We start from the raw sequence: 17,500 nt of genomic DNA on the forward strand, positions 1-17,500 counted from the left end.
TCCCCCCATCAACAACCCCCCCAACCCCCCCCCCCCCCGCCCCCCACCCCCTCTGTCGCTAGGAAAATATCAAATTAAATAGTGAGAAAAGAAAAGAGAGTTTTACATCGAAGGATAAATTGATTGATGGAACGAAAACAATAATGTTTTCTTACAAGAAGGAAAAGGAATAAATATGATATGAATTAATGCGAATAAATTTACTTATAATATAAGTATAATTATATTCTATGAGAATAACTTCCAAGGTATTATGAAATAAAAATAAACTTTAAAAACTAGGAAAATTCACCGGGGAAATTTTATTGTGTCAATAAAATAAAATAGATTTAAAGATAATATATAGAATATTTGCCTACCTTTGTTATCAAAGAAAATCTTAAAAAGGTTAATAACAATAATTGAATAGGTAAATTAAAAATGCGGAAAGACAAGATCTAATTAAAAAACAATGGTTTAAAGAAATTAAAAAAAATAATTTACATTTTAATGTTGTTTCTATTTTTGAAATGTGTATTTAATTTTTCATTACTTTTCTTGTAGTTTTTTTTTCTTTTTATCCTTTTATCACTGGGCTATTTTACCTGGTTGAGCTCTTGTGCTTAATAATAATAATAACAACAACAATAATAATAATAATAATAATAATAATAATAATAATAATAATAATAATAATAATATGCTTGATAATTCTATAGTCTACTCCTCAAACCAGTCAATATTAAATAATTAATTCTTCACAATTTTTTACTTTATATTTGAATTTACTTTTTTCTTCATTTCATCAGTCTCAAACTCGTCAATATCAGACACTATTAATTCGTCACTATTTTTTGTCTTTATTTTTTAAATCATTTTATCAATAATTTCGACACCTTCATTTCCTTTCATATTTCCCTCCAAGTTCTTACCTCAATTACTTATTAGTAATTTTGCTCTCTCTCTCTCTCTCTCTCTCTCTCTCTCTCTCTCTCTCTCTCTCTCTCTCTCTCTCTCTCTCTCTCTCTCTCTCTCTCTCTCTCTCAGCCTTCATATCGGCTTTCTTTTCTTTGCCAAAAAAAGTCAGAGGCTGCTGTTCTTGGACGCTGATGCTTCGGCTGTTCGTTTTCTGACTCTCGTATCAGCACCAAAAATTGGACCTTCCTGTTCTTCGAAGGATCTTCTGCTAATACGTCCCTTTTGGACTTGGTTTGAAAGGTTTAAAGTCTGCTCAGGAATGGCAGAGGCAAGGGACAGTCACATTGCCCAAGCACCCTCTTCACCAGGTATGACTTAGATAGACCTTATCTCACAAGGATGGTAAGGTTGCAGGGACTAATAGCACTAACGAGACTGAGCAGGACTCAAACCCCTTCGACTGGCAAACACCAGGCAGAGACGATACCAACCAGTCGGTTCGACTAACGCTACTTCTCTTGTAAGAAAAATTCATTCATTTTACATGAATATTTTATCCATATTTGTGTCTCGTGTTGCATTGATTTCCTTCATATGATAGTATGGCTTACTTCATATAATGCTTTTCATTCTTTTTAAATACCTAAATAACCTAAAATTTATACATAGCACATTAATGTTCATAATACTTTAGATATTATTATTATTATTGTTGTTATTATTATTATTATTATTATTATTATTATTATTATTATTATTATTATTATTATTATTATTATTATTATTATTATTATTATGAAAACACAAATTTAGATAGAACTGAAAAAGGATAAAGAAATTGCCATGAATATGTTTTTGATAGACATAGCTGGATGCAATTCTATATGTTTAAATAATCTTAAATTGTAATATATTATAAAAAAAAACATACAAGATTATATTGTGTATAATCTCGATATAAAATGAATATTCGATTAATTTTGTGAAAGATATTGCCCAAAACATCATTGGAAAGATATCTGAAATAAGTTTAATCACATTTTTGAAGATCATTGGTATATACAAAACTGATTTTCATTTTGGATCTGTATTAAAAATTTGAGAAATTTTGTTCTCCAGATAAGGAAGCAAAAATATTCTATCCAAGTGATAAAATTATAACTGGGTAGAGTGAATTTTTTTTGGCCATAAAACAGTTTTTCACGATTAATAGATGAATATAAAGTGCTCCAATGAGAAATAAAATATAAAATTAATAAATGGATAAGGATTGGACTAAACATCAAACAAAAGGATCAACAACATTGTTAAAAAAACCGTAATTTTAATCGGATATTCTCCGTAAAAATATACTGTTCTCAGCCGTATTTCAGTAAAAAATACGACCGTAATTTTTACCCTACTTTGTTATTATCCTTTACGGGTTGGTGACCGTAATATCAATCCTTTACGTCAATATATCCGTTTTTAAAACGATAAATGCCTGGCAACATTTATTCAAGGAATTTTGCCGTTTTTTTAATGCAAATTTCTGACGTAAGAGATTGCAAACCAGAAAATAAAAGAAAAGGAAAAAATATATAAGAAATTTCATATGATGAAAATATCTGGGAAATGTAGAGTTGAATATTCCATGGTTGAATAGAAACCAATAACGCTTCGATTCCCAAACGGGAATAATCCTCATTGGGAATTTAGATTCCCGGATACATGGAGTATTTGTGGTACCCCGGGATGGAAAAACATCTTGGAATGGATAAGTGGCTTCAGCAATGAATTCTGATCAAAGGGAGATGAATGTGGGGGGATGCTGGAGGTGAAGGGAGATGGAATAAAGGATAAACGAGAGGAAAAGCAACAGGAGAGAAGGAATAGGTTGAGGAAGTTGAAAACTCGAATCTTAAAGGAGGTGGAAGATGAGATGGAAATCCCTGGTGTCAATCAAAAGAAAAATATTCTTCTTTATGAACAACTTTATATGATGTTTCAAACACAAAAATGTCTATAAATAGAAGATAGTGGTGGCCTATTGAAAACGTCCCTGTTTAGCGATCTGCCGGACTGGGGTTCGAGTCCTGTTGAAGCTCGATATTTCTTGTAGTATCTGTAACCTCACCATCCTTGTGAGTTAAGGCTGAGGAGTTTGCAGAGTCATTAGTAGACATTGCCTGGTCTTCCATGGTCCTACCTTGGGTGGAGAGGGGGCTTGGGTGCTGATCGTGTGATGTATATGATCAGTTTCGAAGGCATTGTCCTAATAGCCAAGGTATTGTCAATGTTCCTTGTCTCCGCCATTCATGAGCTGAATTTTTAAATCTTTAAACGATCTACTACCAAAAAAAGGAAGGAATGATGATTACAATATTTTAAGAGCAATCATAGAATTCTGAGATATTGTATAAGAGACTTTATCGAAAACTATTTTGGAAGTTTATTTCTCTCTCTCTCTCTCTCTCTCTCTCTCTCTCTCTCTCTCTCTCTCTCTCTCTCTCTCTCTCTCTCTCTCTCTCTCTCTCTGTATGTATATGTATGTATATATATATATATATATATATATATATATATATATATATATATATATATATATATATATATATATATATATATATATGTATGTATACATGTGCGTGCGTGTGTATGGTGGATGAAGGAATGTCTTAGTCGAGAATAAGAGGCTTAATAATATCTAACTAAGAATTAAAAATGAGTTAATAGTTCTTGAAAGTTAAAAAAAAAAAGCAATCAGAGATTTCAGACCTCCGCCAATGAAGATTGAATGAATCTACTGTTTAATGATAACAATGATAATAAGAATTGTGATCTTGATTCGAATCACCTCCTTAAATTAATAGGTTCTTTTGGAGCATAATACCTAATATCTGATGTTAAAATTTGGTGAAAATCTGACAAGAATACAAACAAACAGATAAATAGATAAATAAATACATGTAAAACATATCCTCATGGAGAAAGGGTTCACACGCAGTCGCCCAGTTTAAGGCTACAGCTAAGGCGGTAAGGGGAGGACTCTCTTCTTAATTAACCAAACCTACAAACTTAGTTGTTGGGACGGTCGTATATCTTTGTTGCAGTGAAGAGTAGCAATTCTATTTTAGGCTTAAAAGGTTTGCCATAAAAACGTGACTGCCTTAAAGGAGAGAGGGACCTTTAACCAACTCACTCCTATGGCTAAAAGTACTCAAGTTGGCAGGTCTGGAAATTATGGCCGAATTGTAATTACTTCAGCCATTGGAGGAGGTAATGATAACAATTGATGTTAGATTTAGCCACATATGTTTTCGAATTTCTAGTCCTGGAAATATGACTAAAGCCTACATCAACTTCGTTAAGTTACTGAAACATGAATACAAAATAAACAAAAGTTTATTGCCATTAAATAAAAGCCTCTGAGTTTTAAAGTGAGAGATTCTAATGAAATAATTATGTCTTGATGAGAGAGTGACTTCTACTAAACACTGGAAAGTGACAAAAACAAAAACAAGAATGAAATTCCCCAGATAGGCAACAGTTGAGTTGCTCTACTAAAGGAATATTATATAAACATTGAATGTAGCTGATCCGGGTATATGAGGAGATTCTGCATGCATCAGGCGAGGATACAGGAAGACTTCCTGTATATTCAGTCTGTCTGAGAGATTGCTACACTCTTTGGTGTAACACGGGTTCTCTGTTTTCATGCAGCCCTTTAAGAGAAGTAAATTCTTTCAGGGGTTAACACGGGATATTGGACAGACAATGATCATGATCATGAGATGTACGAAGCAGAGACTGGATGCAAGGTAGGAGCGGTGCGTGTCATCTATGCTTTTTCCATGTCTGTCCTGCATCAAATGTTTTCTTTCTTCTACTTCTCTCTTCTAGGATCAGGATGGAAGGAGCGACCCGAAGAATATGCTAATATTGATATGAGTTTTTCATTTGATATTCTACCGCCAATTTCAATTACCGCTTCCTTGTAATTTATATCCAAAATCATTCCTTTATGTGCATGTAAATGTAAACTCATCCAACAATATTTAACCTTTCCATAACATCATCTGGATTATGTTTCCCACCGTTACTTTGAAGAGGCCAAACCGTGGCCATAACAGCATTGATCTGAGCTTAGAGCTCCAACGGGGGAATCTATTGATTCTATAAATGCAAACCATTGAACAACATTGATTAACAAATCAAACTTTACCCTTGCAGTAAGTGACACAGCTCTTGCATTGTTTAGTTTCAATTACCATAATCCTTATTTATTAACCATACGAAGGTGATTCCTTCAAGGCACACGCCCTACATGCATGACCATTTCATACAAATACATTTGCATTCCCTCGTCAACAAACAGGAAGGGTTGTGAGTTACAACAAGAGGACTTTTAGGCTCTCTGATATAGTCGTTGCATTAACTACCATACTTGAAATCTGAATAGAATTCGTGAATGTCTCGGGTATTAAATGATCATATGCGATAATAAAAAAACAATAATATATTGCATGTAACAAACATTAAATAATAAACATTTATGCCTCAAACCATTCTTCTCTCAAGGTTAATTACTACACTGTAATTGTTCATTGGCCACTTTCCTCTTGGTAATGGTCGAAGAGACTCTTTAGCTATGGTAATCAGCTCTTCTAGGAGAAGGACACACCTAAATCAAACCACCGTTCTTTAGTCTTGGGTAGTGCCATAATCTCTGTACCATGGTCTTCCACTGTCTTGGGTTAGAGTTCTCCTGCTTGAGGGTGCACTTGAGCACACTATTCTATTAATTTTATTCCTCTTGTTTTGCTAAAGTTTGTATAGTTTATATAGAAAATATTCATTTTAATGTTATTACTGTTTTTAAATATTTCCTTTTTCCTATTTTCCTTTCCTCACTGGGCTATTTTCGCTGTTGGAGCCCCTTGGCTTATAGCATCTTGCTTTTCCAACTAGTGTTGTATCTTAGCAAGTAGTAGTAATAATAATAATAATAATAATAATAATAATAATAATAATAATAATGATAACAATAATAATAATGATAATAATATTAATAATAATGTATATGGTGAAGCATACAAAAGTACCAACATTTCAGAAACATTAAGTAAATAGCACCGATAATCATCTCAAAGTTTTCTTCTGATATAAAGAGACAATCTCTTATTACTTGGCAGACAGAAAAGTTTCCAAAAATTTAGGAAATGATGGAAAGAAAATCCCAATATTCGTTGACTGTGGAAGAAAAACGAGCACCCGAGAGAGATTGGGAGGAGAAAAAACATTATTTTTTTTTTTTTCAGTATGTTGCTCAAGTTTATGACAAAATTATCATAATATATCCTTGATGGATATCAACTATTCAAATGACCGGAATAAATTTGGATAAAGTTTATATATATATATATATATATATATATATATATATATATATATATATATATATATATATATATATTATATATATATATATATATATATATATATATATATATATATATATATATATATATGTATATATATACACACACACACACACACACACACACACACATATATATATATATATATATATATATATATATATATATATATATATATATATATATATATATATATATATAAAAGTGAGACAGACACACAGACAGAACGAGAGAGAGAGAGAGAGAGAGAGAGAGAGAGAGAGAGAGAGAGAGAGAGAGAGAGAGAGAGGGAGAGAGATCTTTCAAAGCAATGAATGTCCTTTTTATCCGGTGTTTTCATGTCTTATCTATAGAAGAATATAAGTATATCAAAGAGACAAATACATAAGAGTAAATATATGCATTAATGAAATATCATTTGCTGATAGAACTGAACCTTTCAAAAATACAATGAGTTGTTTCTTTCTTCATTTATATATTTAATAATAATCTATTGTTATTTACGTAATTAAAACTGTCTTATTTTTCTCCTATATCTTTTTTTCTCATACTACACCACAATCTAAAAGTTTAATTCCATCTGTGACCAGATTGTGGAAGTTCGAAGTTCAGAAGTTCAAACTTTTCGTAAATGTTTTTCTTTTGACATAAGTCTAATTGTTCTCACTTTTGTTTAGTTCAATAGAATTATAATGAACGATGAACTCTTCATTATTGTTCTCTTTGTAATTCATTGTTAAGAAGCTTGAGTGGAAAGTATTCTTGATTCATTTTCCTTAGTCTCAAGTATAATGAACTTTTCCTTATCTATAGTCAATTCTTTTTAGTGAGGCAGATTTGCACCGACTTGCGTGGGTGCCCTTTTAGCTCGGAAAAGTTTCCTAATAGCTGATTGGTTGGACAAGATGATTCTGACCAATCAGAGAGTAGGAAACTTTTCCGAGTTAAAAGTGCCCCGCTATGAGTCAGTGCAAATTCACCTCATTAAAACAAACTGAGTATAGTTTCAGTACTAATTTCATCCCTTTTTGAAACATCAGCTACAAATACTGTAGTTCATATACTGTATATTCAATCATAGTTTGTTGTAGCAAATTTTATAATTAACTATTTAAAATCTTTTCTTTTCCATTTTTTAATTTAGTAGTTTCAATATCCTCACTTAGAAAATTAATATAGATTTGTACTCTAATTCTTAAGCATTTACAGGTATGTCATATCAACAATTTATTTTGGTTACAAAATCTTTTCACCAGCTGTGAGACATCCAACCTGGCTATAATTCAGACTAATTACAAAATCTTTTCACCAGCTGTGAGACATCCAAGCTGGCTATAATTCAGACTAATTACATAACCTTTTCACCAGCTGTGAGACTTCCAACCTGGCTAGAATTCAGACTAATTACAAAATCATTTCACCAGCTGTGAGACATCCAACCTGGCTATAATTCAGACTAATTATAAAATCTTTTCACCAGCTGTGAGACATCCAACCTGGCTATAATTCAGACTAATTACAAAATCTTTTCAACAGCTGTGAGACATCCAACCTGGCTATAATTCAGACTAATTACATAATCTTTTCACCAGCTGTGAGACTTCCAACCTGGCTATAATTCAGACTAATTACAAAATCATTTCACCAGCTGTGAGACATCCAACCTGGCTATAATTCAGACTAATTACAAAATCTTTTCACCAGCTGTGAGACTTCCAACCTGGCTAGAATTCAGACTAATTACAAAATCATTCACCAGCTGTGAGACATCCAACCTGGCTAGAATTCAGACTAATTACAAAATCTTTTCACCAGCTGTGAGACATCCAACCTGGCTATAATTCAGACTAATTAAAAAATCTTTTCACCAGCTGTGAGACTTCCAACCTGGCTATAATTCAGACTAATTACATAATCTTTTCACCAGCTGTGAGACATCCAACCTGGCTATAATTCAGACTAATTACATAATCTTTTCACCAGCTGTGAGACATCCAACCTGGCTATAATTCAGACTAATTACATAATCTTTTTACCAGCTGTGAGACTTCCAACCTGGCTATAATTCAGACTAATTACAAAATCTTTTCACCAGCTGTGAGACTTCCAACCTGGCTATAATTCAGACTAATTACATAATCTTTTCACCAGCTGTGAGACATCCAACCTGGCTATAATTCAGACTAATTACATAATCTTTTCACCAGCTGTGAGACATCCAACCTGGCTATAATTAAGACTAATTACATAATCTTTTCACCAGCTGTGAGACATCCAACCTGGCTATAATTCAGACTAATTATATAATCTTTTCACCAGCTGTGAGACATCCAACCTGGCTATAATTCAGACTAATTACATAATCTTTTCACCAGCTGTGAGACATCCAACCTGGCTATAATTCAGACTAATTACAAAATCTTTTTACCAGCTGTGAGACATCCAACCTGGCTATAATTCAGACTAATTACAAAATCTTTTCACCAGCTGTGAGACTTCCAACCTGGCTATAATTCAGACTAATTACATAATCTTTTCACCAGCTGTGAGACATCCAACCTGGCTATAATTCAGACTAATTACATAATCTTTTCACCAGCTGTGAGACATCCAACCTGGCTATAATTCCGACTAATTACAAAATCTTTTCACCAGCTGTGAGACTTCAAACCTGGCTATAATTCAGACTAATTACATAATCTTTTCACCAGCTGTGAGACATCCAACCTGGCTATAATTCAGACTAATTACATAATCTTTTCACCAGCTGTGAGACATCCAACCTGGCTATAATTCAGACTAATTACAAAATCTTTTCACCAGCTGTGAGACATCCAACCTGGCTATAATTCAGACTAATTACAAAATCTTTTCACCAGCTGTGAGACTTCCAACCTGGCTATAATTCAGACTAATTACATAATCTTTTCACCAGCTGTGAGACATCCAACCTGGCTATAATTCAGACTAATTACATAATCTTTTCACCAGCTGTGAGACATCCAACCTGGCTATAATTCCGACTAATTACAAAATCTTTTCACCAGCTGTGAGACTTCAAACCTGGCTATAATTCAGACTAATTACATAATCTTTTCACCAGCTGTGAGACATCCAACCTGGCTATAATTCAGACTAATTACATAATCTTTTCACCAGCTGTGAGACATCCAACCTGGCTATAATTCAGACTAATTACATAATCTTTTCACCAGCTGTGAGACATCCAACCTGGCTATAATTCAGACTAATTACAAAATCTTTTCACCAGCTGTGAGACATCCAACCTGGCTATAATTCAGACTAATTACATAATCTTTTTACCAGCTGTGAGACTTCCAACCTGGCTATAATTCAGACTAATTACAAAATCCTTTCACCGGCTGTGAGACATCCAACCTGGCTATAATTCAGACTAATTACAAAATCTTTTCACCAGCTGTGAGACATCCAACCTGGCTATAATTCAGACTAATTACAAAATCTTTTCACCAGCTGTGAGACATCCAACCTGGCTATAATTCAGACTAATTACAAAATCTTTTCACCAGCTGTGAGACATCCAACCTGGCTATAATTCAGACTAATTACATAATCTTTTCACCAACTGTGAGACATCCAACCTGGCTATAATTCAGACTAATTACAAAATCTTTTCACCAGCTGAGACATCCAACCTGGCTATAATTCAGACTAATTATATAATCTTTTCACCAGCTGTGAGACATCCAACCTGGCTATAATTCAGACTAATTACATAATCTTTTCACCAGCTGTGAGACATCCAACCTGGCTATAATTCAGACTAATTACATAATCTTTTAACCAGCTGAGACATCCAACCTGGCTATAATTCAGACTAATTACATAATCTTTTCACCAGCTGTGAGACATCCAACCTGGCTATAATTCAGACTAATTACAAAATCTTTTCACCAGCTGTGAGACTTCCAACCTGGCTATAATTCAGACTAATTACATAATCTTTTCACCAGCTGTGAGACATCCAACCTGGCTATAATTCAGACTAATTACATAATCTTTTCACCAGCTGTGAGACATCCAACCTGGCTATAATTCAGACTAATTACATAATCTTTTCACCAGCTGTGAGACATCCAACCTGGCTATAATTCAGACTAATTACAAAATCTTTTCACCAGCTGTGAGACATCCAACCTGGCTATAATTCAGACTAATTACAAAATCTTTTCACCAGCTGTGAGACTTCCAACCTGGCTATAATTCAGACTAATTACAAAATCTTTTCACCAGCTGTGAGACATCCAACCTGGCTATAATTCAGACTAATTACAAAATCTTTTCACCAGCTGTGAGACATCCAACCTGGCTATAATTCAGACTAATTACAAAATCTTTTCACCAGCTGTGAGACATCCAACCTGGCTATAATTCAGACTAATTACATAATCTTTTCACCAGCTGTGAGACATCCAACCTGGCTATAATTCAGACTAATTACAAAATCTTTTCACCAGCTGTGAGACTTCCAACCTGGCTATAATTCAGACTAATTACATAATCTTTTCACCAGCTGTGAGACATCCAACCTGGCTATAATTCAGACTAATTACAAAATCTTTTCACCAGCTGTGAGACATCCAACCTGGCTATAATTCAGACTAATTACAAAATCTTTTCACCAGCTGTGAGACTTCCAACCTGGCTATAATTCAGACTAATTACAAAATCTTTTCACCAGCTGTGAGACATCCAACCTGGCTATAATTCAGACTAATTACAAAATCTTTTCACCAGCTGTGAGACATCCAACCTGGCTATAATTCAGACTAATTACAAAATCTTTTCACCAGCTGTGAGACATCCAACCTGGCTATAATTCAGACTAATTACATAATCTTTTCACCAGCTGTGAGACATCCAACCTGGCTATAATTCAGACTAATTACAAAATCTTTTCACCAGCTGTGAGACTTCCAACCTGGCTATAATTCAGACTAATTACATAATCTTTTCACCAGCTGTGAGACATCCAACCTGGCTATAATTCAGACTAATTACAAAATCTTTTCACCAGCTGTGAGACTTCCAACCTGGCTATAATTCAGACTAATTACATAATCTTTTTACCAGCTGTGAGAATTCCAACCTGGCTATAATTCAGACTAATTACAAAATCTTTTCACCAGCTGTGAGACTTCCAACCTGGCTATAATTCAGACTAATTACAAAATCATTTCACCAGCTGTGAGACTTCCAACCTGGCTATAATTCAGACTAATTACAAAATCTTTTCACCAGTTGTGAGACAATTAACCTGGCTATAATTCAGACTAATTACAAAATCTTTTCACCAGCTGTGAGACATCCAACCTGGCTATAATTCAGACTAATTACAAAATCTTTTCACCAGCTGTGAGACATCTAACCTGGCTATAATTCAGACTAATTACATAATCTTTTCACCAGCTGTGAGACATCCAACCTGGCTATAATTCTGACTAATTACAAAATCTTTTCACCAGCTGTGAGACATCCAACCTGGCTATAATTCAGACTAATTACATAATCTTTTCACCAGCTGTGAGACTTCTAACCTGGCTATAATTCAGACTAATTACAAAATCTTTTCACCAGCTGTGAGACATCCAACCTGGTTATAATTCAGACTAATTACATAATCTTTTCACCAGCTGTGAGACAACTAACCTAGCTATAATTCAGACTAATTACAAAATCTTTTCACCAGCTGTGAGACATCCAACCTGGCTATAATTCAGACTAATTACAAAATCTTTTCACCAGCTGTGAGACATCTAACCTGGCTATAATTCAGACTAATTACATAATCTTTTCACCAGCTGTGAGACATTCAACCTGGCTATAATTCAGACTAATTACAAAATCTTTTCACCAGCTGTGAGACATCCAACCTGGCTATAATTCAGACTAATTACATAATCTTTTCACCAGCTGTGAGACTTCCAACCTGGCTATAATTCAGTCTAATTACAAAATCTTTTCACCAGCTGTGAGATATCCAACCTGGCTATAATTCAGACTAATTACATATTCTTTTCACCAGCTGAGACATCCAACCTGGCTATAATTCAGACTAATTACATAATCTTTTCACCAGCTGTGAGACATCCAACCTGGCTATAATTCAGACTAATTACATAATCTTTTCACCAGCTGAGACATCCAACCTGGCTATAATTCAGACTAATTAAACCTATCGTAACTCATCATTAAAGGGTAGGTTTAATAGTAAGGGGTTACCAGGACTTACTCTCCTTCATTATTCTAAAGTGGATGCAAACATTATTTGCATAAGAGGCAAAACAATTGTTACTAATAAATCTATATAAATGAGAATACTTATAACTACAAGTAATATAACAAATAAACAGCTTACGTTCGTTATTACAAAAAAAGGAATTATATTATACATTTTGTAAAGGACACAATTCTAAATTTATGAACAAAATATAATTCAGTATGAACTAATATATATATATATATATATATATATATATATATAAATATATATAAATATATATATATATATATATATATATATATATATATATATATATATATATATATATATATATATATATATATATATATATATATACACACACACACACACACACATATATATATATATATATATATATATATATATATATATATATATATATATATGTATATCTTTCCAGTCACACTCAGGTTGAAGGGGGAGTAATCACACCCTGGTAAAAGGAGGGAGGAAAGAGGTACCCCGAGAGGTACACTCTTAAACCACACTTTCCCACATATTGCCAAACCAGCGAGTTATAGTTAGGAAAGGGGGCGAGGGTGGGAAGGGTTGAATCTGTGTGTGTGTGAGTGCGTGTACATGTTAGCATATCTCCCTCAATATTTAGACATCCTTTTTGACGGCCCGTGTACACTATTATAGAATATTGGCAATAATTCTTTTTGAATAATTATGAAAATAGTATTTTTGCTCAAACGTTTTTACATTCTTTTGTTCGAGTATTTCCAAAGACTTGTTACGTTAGTTGGTGTTTGAAATTCCTCCTCTCATTTCGGCTCCTGACTAAAGGGACCGGTTCGAGGCGACTCGAATTCCCTCGAGTTTGTTCGAATCCTTTTTTCGGTTTTTGATGGCGTTCGAACATTTCCCCATTTTAGTCTCGCTCTTTTATTCAAATTGGAAAATATGCAAACCGGTTTCGCCATCTATATTTTCGGGTTTAGGTCCTTGAATGTTTTTTTCCAATGAATTCTAAAAAAAAACAGATACAACTGAGAGAACTTTTAGTTACAAAGAAATAGAAAGTTTTGGTTATGAATTTTGTAATTTTCTGTATCATTTAGGTAATTATAATAAACGAGTTAAACAAATTCTAGTTATAAAAGTTTATTTATGAGAAACAAACGGTTACTGATCTTAAAATATTCTATATTAATCATTCATTACTTATATACTTTGTTCATGTCCTTACTTCCTTACCTCTTCAGGCTATTTTTCCCTGTTTGAGCCCTTAGGCTTATAGCATCTGGCTTTTCACAGTAGGGTTTTAGCTTGGCTAATAATAATAATAATAATAATAATAATAATAATAATAATAATAATAATAATAATACGGTAGAAGACCATCTTTCAAGCATGTTACATTAACTGAAATGGCATTTTTCTTGCGATTGAGCTTTTCAATTGCTCGGATCTGCCTTCTTTCTTCAGCAATGCATACCACCAGTAACTGTGCTGTGTTTGACATTAGTGAAGGAAGAAAAATACAAAGAATAAGTTCTACAATTTTACAAAATGCAATCTAATCCCAATAAGTACAATCAAGATGGGCTGATACACGTTACAAGAGGGTACCCGATGTCCTCATGGGCAGAGTCCAAATCTAGTTTGGGATGGAGCTGCTCCCCCGTTGGCTGAGGCTCTCACTGGGAATGGGTCACTCACAGTCAGGATGCTACTACACTCACCTCCGTCGAAGCTGGGTGGAGTCTGGGCTTGAGTAAGATCATCGGCAGTGCTCAAGATGATAGAAGGGCTTGGATCCTGGAAATCCTGTACATCCAACAAGAAAAGTCAAACCTGAATACGACACAGATGTTTCCCCTCCCCTCCTGCCATAGGAATGCCACCATTGACTTATAAATCTCGACGAGGACGAATATGATCAACAACCCGGCAGCTGAGACTCTTCCAACGAGCGCCTCCTCCAATCATCAACCACTTTGTGACTTCCAAGACCTGGAATCTGAGCGGACGAACATCTTGCCTGACTCCGAGCCCGGCTCAGGTGCAGGTTAGCCAATCAGAGCACCGCACTGGGAACTCTGCCCGGACTTACTCAAATCTAGACTCCACCTAGCTTTGACAGCCATGTGCGGAGAAGCAGCCTGATGTGACATTCCCCCACCCCCACAGTTAAGTTCCTCATTCAGCAGAAAAGTAATTCCATTTCACATTAGATATGGAATCCACTCAAAAGGACCAATCAGCAACCAGCATCTGACTTTACGAACCAGCCAAGCTGTATAAATAGAGCCAGCTCTGCCCACTTCCATTCAGACTCATCCTGAAGATGAGAGGAGACACTCGGCTCTTTCTCGTAATGCATAGCAGCTTAGCTTAATTGTACTTATTGTGACTAGATTACATTTAGTGAAGTTGCATAACTTATTCAATGTATTTTACTTCCCCTACTGAGGACAACCATAGCACAGTTACTGGTGGTATGCATAGCTGATGAAAGAAGGAAAATCTGAGCAATTGAAAAGCTCAACTGCAAGATAAATGCCGTTGAGAAAGCAACCATTTTTAATGATGACAACGATAACAATGATAATAATAAGTAGAAAAATTCTAATATATATATATATATATATATATATATATATATATATATATATATATACACATATATATATATATGTGTGTGTATGTGTGTATATGTATATATATAAATATATATATATATATATATATATATAAATATATATATATATATATATATATATATACACATATATATAAAGATATATATATATATATATATATATACAAAGATATAAATATATATATATATATATATATATATACAAATATATATATATATATATATATATATATATATATATCTTTATATATATGTATATATATATATATATATATATATATATATATATATATATATATATATATATATACATATATATATATATTTGTATATATATATATATATATATATATATATATATATATTTATATCTTTGTATATATATATATATATATATCTTTATATATATGTGTATATATATATATATATATATATATATATATATATATATATATATATATACTGAAGTTGAGGGACAAACGCAAATGTACAAATGTATATTAAATACTAATAACAGTTATGATTTCAACCGATGACCTCTAAGAATTGAAAGCCAGGAATCCCATTCGGCTTCCTTTGACTCAAAAGTCCTTTTTATCAGCGTCCCTTTCCTAAATCCAAAAGGATACGGTTGAACATCCTACATCACTCGCCCCCTCACTACCCATCCAACATCATCATCATTCCAGTAGTCTCCAGCGCTTCTACGTTAAAGGTCCCATTCATGAAAGCTAAATGGCGACCTATACATGAAGTGCAGAGGGGATCCAGTAGAGAAGCTCTCACAAGAGCAACATGGAAGAGAATATATTTATCCAACATCTCGACCTCAAGGCCAATGTGTCTCTACGAGAAGTTGAGGACCCTTTTTTCCGCTCAGTTGATAAAGCGCTTTTGCTATTTGTCCCAGAAACGGGAAATTTAAGCTGAAATTGTTTTCGAATAAGCCCTGAGGAAGGGGAAATTTAGCTGCCCATTTTTCAGGTGCTTTTGTCAAGAGATTTGGAGCAACATTCAGTTCCAAATGAAATAACAATTCTAAATAGGAGGTCAGGGACATTGTCGTTGTTGATTCAGCATTTGGTGGTAACTGTGTAAATGGTCACAAAGGAAATGAGTAAATTAAGAAAAATATTTTTATAATGATAACTATCAGAGTTACGCCACAGACATACCTTAAAAAAGTAACAAATTCAAGATATTTCAAAGTGGAAAGAATGGTTTTAATTACAATTAACAAAAAGTAGAAGTTGATTATATCCTTAATCTAAAAATCATAAGATAATGAAAATAGAATTATTTCCACGATTGCCATTATCCTGAACATGAAGCCTAAGGCCGACTTTCTCAAGAACTATTCGTGTAAATTAATCAATTAAAGAATAATGAGTTCATTTAATTATAACAATAGAATTGAAATTTGTCATTACTGAGAATAAGAAGAATTGATAGAGACTTATTACATACAGAACATAAAAACTTCTTTTTTATTACTAACATCAAATTTGTTTTGAAAATCTGAGCATTTTCAAACATCAAAGGATTTCTCATTGGTTTTCCCATTTTCATATTCAAGGGGATCGTGTGATATTTGGCATACTACTCTATGTTCACCAAATTTACATTAATTTCAAACATACACACACACACAGGCTCGAGTTCGATAGCTTCTAAAACTGTCTGTTAGGGATGGGAGCTCTTGGGGAGCCTATAGGTCTATCTGATGAGTCATCAGCAGCCATCCCTGGTCTTAGCTTGATTGAGAAGGAGGTTTGGGTGCTGATCATATGTATATATGGTCAGTCTCTAAGAGTCTAGGGTATTGTGCTCTCCGTTGCCTCTGCCATTCATAAGTGATCTTTAAACCTTTAAGTGTTTAATTAATAAAAAAATGAAACAATGAGATAGTTAATGACCTAAGAACCGATCATACTTCTTATTTCTTATGTAAAGCGGGGTTTACACGGTCGAACGGTTCGTCGAACGAGGGTCAACAAACAAGTGTTTGAAGTGATATTCGAGCATGTGAAAAAGGGGTAGTTGGTTGTCGAACACGTTTGTCGAACGGTTCGAAGAAAGTCTGTTCTCGCCTGACTTTTGTGGGCGGAGCTTCATTGTCAACAAACCTTATATACATTTGTGATTGACTCCACCTCTTCGAACCATTTGACAACCAGGTTCGACAACCGGGTTTGATGAGCCGTTCGACAGTGTAAACCCTTTTCAAGTCTCATGGGGTAACTTTAGTGACCAATCTACTAAATGGAA

The sequence above is a fragment of the Palaemon carinicauda genome, chromosome 23 (assembly GCF_036898095.1).
Source record: "Palaemon carinicauda isolate YSFRI2023 chromosome 23, ASM3689809v2, whole genome shotgun sequence".
In the NCBI taxonomy this organism is placed as follows: domain Eukaryota; kingdom Metazoa; phylum Arthropoda; class Malacostraca; order Decapoda; family Palaemonidae; genus Palaemon; species Palaemon carinicauda.